The 6000-nt window shown below is 42.8% G+C and overlaps 1 protein-coding gene across 1 annotated transcript in view; it reads left to right on the top strand.

The window, feature by feature from the left end:
* The first annotated feature begins 287 nt into the window (after nt 1-287).
* The window catches only part of add3a (adducin 3 (gamma) a), a 75057-nt gene continuing 69344 nt past the window's right edge, over nt 288-6000 (top strand). Inside the window, exon 1 of the mRNA XM_030093790.1 lies at nt 288-306. The gene's annotated coding sequence lies outside the window, so the exon portion shown is untranslated. The remainder of the gene's footprint in view (nt 307-6000) is intronic.

The following is a 6000-nucleotide window of genomic DNA, read 5'->3' as shown; positions in this document are numbered from 1 at the left end:
ATCCTTTTGTCCTTTGTTGGGAAAAAAAACTAAAGTTATTTTTGTTTAATTTTCATTAGTCTTTTGGGTCTTTGCCACTTCATGCTTCAACTGTATCAACTGATGCATTGATCCCGTATAACAGCCCCGAACTGGTCTGTGCAAAAACTCTCCATCCTGAAACTGCTCCATAGCGCAGCACTGGTTTACACCAAATCCATCCACATCTAACTGTTGTATTTTTGGTGGGATGTGGACATAGAAAGTAAAATTGTGTTTGTTTTTGTTCTAGTCGGCAAGACGGCATCAACCTAGCAGTCCTGAGAGGTAAGAAAATCCCCCACATGGACTGTTTCTGCACCTGCTTGTTCTTTTCAAACACCTGTTGGAAACAAAGGCACAAGCTCTTTATGAGTCTCATTATGAGTTTAACTGGGAAATTAAATGGGAGGGACAAAAACTGTGTGGTATGGACTGAAATGGAAAGTGTCGGTCTGCCTTCCAAACGCCTCCTCAACATTTCCTTCTCAAGGACGCAGAAGATCCGTGCAGAGTGATTGTGAGGACAGCCTTGAATAAATGACACAGCTTTGGTCAGCGGTCGACTCATAAACTGTTTCTGGCCAGACGTTTTATTTGCTTTATGTCGTCTTGTGAAGAAAGTGGTGCCGGGCTTTTTTCCTTGCAGTTCCCACTCCAAGGCTGGAGTGTTTTTTGAGGACAACAAACATGAAGAATCAATTCTCCAATGCTTTTGATGCTTCTAAATATACAGAATTTCCATTCTTGTTTTTAAATTTTGTTTCTTTCTGCGCTTTTGAATGATAGAAACACAAAAGTAACCGAAACAATCACTGGATACAACTATTGACCGTATCCACCCAACGTCTAGTTACTGCTTCAAACAAAGTAACATCTCAGAAAGCTCCAGTCATTCCAGACTGGCTTCTGAAACATGACAATGAGTTCAGTGTTCTCCAGTGGCCTCCACAGTCAGCAGACCTCCGTCCAGCAGACCACCTCGGGGTTATGGGATGGGGAACGGGACATTCGCATTGTGGATGTGCAGAAATATGCAGCAGCTGTGGAACGTTATTGTATCAGTATGGACCAAAATCACGAAAGGAAAGTGGCATTTTAGTTATTGCTCAGTATGTAAGTGTTTTTAAGCAGGTAGTTAAAAGTATTTTTGAACTTGTCTACAGTTGATCTTTAAAGCATTTTCTAATCTTGTACACGGCGTTCTTGTTTTGAGTATCTATAACGTCTCCCTTTTGCTCACTTCTTGGCTGATGCCTGATTTATTCTTGGCTGACAAGTAACTGGATCTTTGTTTTCAGCTGTTTTAAGCCTCCAGCGTACTTTAAAATGTCTTTAAAATTTTATTAGATATGAGCAACAAAACAAATCACACCAACAAAGCCTTTGCGCTCTTGTTCATTCACCGTTCTGCCAAAGTGGAGCTTAGAGAGATACTGGCGCTGGAGCTCTGTCGGGTCTGGTCTGGCTGGAATCCCAGCTGCAGGGCTCGTCAGGTCAGCTCCACTCGCCGACGTGTGTCGAATAGCTCTGTTACAGTCAAGGACGACTGTCGTCCTCCTATCGGAGTGCGTTATCCCTGCATGGTGCCGTCCTGCCCCGCGCCAAGTTTAGCTGCGGAGTGTGTGAGTCGACTTTGTGACTGTCGAGTGTGTATCTGCGATTCCCGCTGAAGGTCAGAGGCCTTGATTGATAATATTGTGCTTTATATTTAGACGTAGTGTTTCTGTCACGTTGACGTTAATCAGATTAAAGTTGTTTTTTTCGGGGGGGATAATTAAAGCACACAATCTTTTACCATTTCCACTTTTTCTGAATGCTAATTTAACCACCATTGTTGTTGCTAGTCGTTTCTTTCTTTTTGTTTTTGTAATAGTGTTACAGCTCGCTCTTTCGAGCATAAATAAACATTTGAACACAGGATTCCCAGCAGCTTTGTTTGCCAGTTAAATAACTGTACCTATGCCATCTGGCTTCAGATGCTCCATTTAGAAATTACACCACAATGGAAAGTGGATTAACAGATGTTAGTGTCATCCTTTAATGAGTTTCATCATTTTCTGTGTGATTTGACTGATCCTGCACTGATAGCAGAAGCCTAAAGGCAAAACCAATTATTGATCTGAACCAAGCATGCTGGTTTTCCACCTAACATGAGCCTGTTACTGTTTGATGAAAGCTTTTGTTTGTTTTATGACATTATGTGGTTTAGTATTTATCCAAGAGCTGCCTGTGCTGTTTACAATAGAACTGCTCTTGTTAAACTATTTAACAATGATGATGTTTCTACATCAAATCAGCATACAAGCACAGACTCAGTTCTGCCTCATGGTGCTGCCTGTTTACGTTTTAGTAGATGTCTCCCAATGATTTGGGTTATTTATTTAGTGCCATCAGGTTTAATCGTTCGTAACAGCTTCATCCAAATTTAGAAACATGCAGGATGGAGCCGATCAGCTGATATTGGGTGAAAGGCAAGGTACAGACAAACATCGAGTACCTTTAGAGCCTTTTAATACAGATCTCTCTGGGCCGTTGGAGGAAACATGATTACCCAGAACAGGCACACTGCACTCAGGTTGGAGATTCTTATTACCTGCTCTGACTTTTCAGCTGTTTGCGCTCTTAAAATATTAATCCAGAACCACAAAGTTCCCAAAACATTCTCATGATAATCATGATAATCTGTGAATTGAACACAAAACTTGAGGTATTTTATACATGGAGGTCTGAACATATAGAACAAAGAAGCTTGTAGATCCAGCATTTTAACTACTTAAAAAAAAACAAACAAAAAAAAAAAAACAGGACATGTATTTTTCTTTCTTTCCGAGCTCCTCAAATTCCTGTAAACCAGTCTCTGTGAAGTCGAAAGTAAAGCAGAGAATTTTCCTTGAAGGCATACAAGCAGCCAGAAAATGAAAGTGTAAGTTCAGTGTTTCGTAACCTTAAGAAAGTCCGAGCAAAAAACCCCCAAAGAATCCAGATTTTTAAAAAAAATGGCTGCTGTTGGAACAGTGCTGGAAAATTCGGGGAATATATGGATCTTGTACCTGTCTGGTCAACAGTAGCTCAGAAATATGTTCTCCAACTCCAAGTTTAGTAGTCCAGTAATATCGTCTGTTAACAGTATTCCCTAAGTAGCTGCCAGCACTAGTTGTTTGTGAATAAAATAAGGGTTTAATTCTGTTGGTGAAGTCAATTTCCCACCTAAGGAAGGTGTTCAGTGATCTTTTCTTTTGTGTTTTTTAATACCTTTATCTTGCATCGTCTATTCTCCTCACACTTCCTGACTCTTTGCATCTCTTCAGCGCTTTGTTTCTCCTTCACTTCTCCCTCAGTAACACAGACTGTCCTTTAAATCACTCGGCAGACAGCGGCTTCCTTCTTCAGCCCCATTTAACATCTCCTTATCATTTGACCTTTCATAATGCTGCAGCGTGCAGACTGATTCACTCCAATAGGCCACAGTGTCTCTAGTTTAACATATCCACTGCCTACTGTATCCTGAAAATGCTCCATCCAGTCTGATAATGACACTTTATGAAAACAACAATCTTGTTTTGTCGTCAGACCATCAATGAAGCAGCTTTCACGAAGATGTTTAACTCATTTAAGCTAAAGTGATGAGCTGGATAGTCCAGTAAACAAGACTATTGAAATGAATTTAAGTTAACCTGTAACCCTGTTGGATGAAATTGAAAGTAGCATTCGTGCAGAGTGCGCTCCTTTAAACTGTCCCCTTCAGTTTCTGCTGTATGGAAGAAATCTGTCTCCATGTGATCAAAATGATGGCGTCGTAAATTCAAACGCAATAGACTCTCAGGACTGTTGTTTTGTACATGAATAGGCAAAAATGCAACAGGAGGTTTTCTCTTGATAATGGCACGGAAACCAAACATCAGACTCGGGACCAATTAGCTCGAGATTCACACCATGCTGTGCGGAATTGATCTCAGATGAGTTGAAGCTACGGATAAAATTGGAAAATATTTTCGGGAAGATTGTACAAAAATCAGTTTAAAGGCTCCCGCAGAGCTCATCTGTCTGCAATTTTCACCAATCCCATATGTATATTACTCAGTACAGCGCCGCGCAGATTTCGTAACCTTGGGTTCGAACAGTATGTTTGACTGCACCGTGTCGATCTCTGCAGAATCAACACCGACAACTGCTACAGCACTAAAGACGCAGCAACACTGAGACGCTTGTTGTGACATTTCTGTAGATCTCAGGCTGTCGGTGGTCCTTTAGCCTTCCAGGAGCCCCTTTCACTTTCAGGCACAACATAAATAATATATATAAATGTCTGTCTTTCATCTGAGGTCGACATAATACCAATTTCTAAGTAGTGCACAGTTGCAACCTTCCAGTCGAGAGAGGACCTTTTCCGACCGACGCTACAGCTGTAGATATATGGGTAGATGTCCTTTTTAACAGAATTAAACTGTGAAATAGATTCCTATTCATTAAAAAAAGAGCTGTGAATTATTCAGAGCTGCAGTATTTGAGGCCAAGCGCTGTTCAGAGTCCGTGACTATATATACAGATCCAATCCTTTCTTCTCCTTCCCAGACTCGCTGTTGTGTGTCACCCTCTAACTCTCTCAGCACACACGCTGAGCCGGCGTTGGGTTAGAACCTGCCGGACTACGGAGGTTTTCATTAATACCAATTTCAACTGCAGAGATAAGCAGCTGCTGCCGGGCTCACGCTGTTATACAGGAGTATGAACCTGCAGTCGGGCACGAGGCCGAGGAGATGGTTTTAATAAAGGGCGGAAATCTAAAAGGCGTGTCGTCGGCGGAGTCTTCAGTGTAAATCGCAAAAGGCTGGGCACATCTGACATGAATGATGGACTGATCATGTCCAACCCAGCCCTGCAGCGTTACAGAGCTCGCCCACAATACATTCTGCTGGTGAACTGTGTTTTGAATTTGAAACACTGAATAAATGTTTTAATCTGAAATAGTGAAAGTATGTGGATCTGAAGTGAAGAATGCTTTTTTCCCCACCTTTTGACCACCTGCTCTGCTTGCAGACGCAGACATATTCTGACCATGTGTGCCGATTTTAATCAAAAGTGGCTTTTCTTAAGGCTGAAACACACTGATTTGTAGTTCCAAACTGTTTTAATTATAATCAGAATGGGTGTTTCCCTGATAAATACCAGCTGTCCCCTCGGTGACTCACAGGCGCTGACAGCAGCCAGAGGAGGAGGAGGAGGTTGGTGTGTGTGTGTTTGTGTCTCCGTGCCTGACTGTGCATGTACTGTACTTGGTTTGTGTTTTACAGAAATGTTTGATTTGATTCATACTCTTCAGTTCGCAGTTGCGTTGAGATGAAAGGCCCGGCTCTGGCCGTGTCACGGCTTTGCGGGTGGTTTTGGTGTTTCACTCTTTTTCTGGACCACACGGTGCTTCCTGCAACCATCACTCGCATGGGTGCATGTGGCCGTGTCTTGACCACACAGGCTGCAGTTACATTCCTCTCATCTGCATGCATGTGTACGGTATATATGCACCGACTTAGCCAAAGCATGAAAGGAATTTAAGCGAGTTTTAAGGCATAAAATCAGACAAACCACCTCCTAGAGGTTGGACTTTCAGCTCTGGTGGCCTGTGGAGGTTTTGTAGTGCTGAGATTCAACAAACGACAGCTTTGTATTTTGTGAGGCCGGGAAAGTGGAACCACACTGACACACACACACACACACACACACTCACGTTGGAAGTGTCAAAGCCAGTGCACGGCTCTGTCCCGCTCAATGGGCTGATTCATCAGAGCCTCCTCATGACACTATAGGGGAAAATAGACTTTCAGTAAAGGGAGGATTTGGGGGTGGGGGGGTGGGTGGGGGGTGGGGGGGGGGGTTGTGGGGGTGCTGCAGCTCAGCGCTCTGAGGCTGACATGACCTGACAATGGTCAGGTCTGTGTTAGATTTATGACTTTAATGACCTGACATTGCTCAGGTCAGCCTTGA

This window comes from Salarias fasciatus, chromosome 6 (genome assembly GCF_902148845.1).
Source record: "Salarias fasciatus chromosome 6, fSalaFa1.1, whole genome shotgun sequence".
In the NCBI taxonomy this organism is placed as follows: Eukaryota; Metazoa; Chordata; class Actinopteri; order Blenniiformes; family Blenniidae; genus Salarias; species Salarias fasciatus.
The sequence above is the reverse complement of the archived record's forward strand: the minus strand, read 5'-3'. Positions and strand labels throughout refer to the sequence as shown.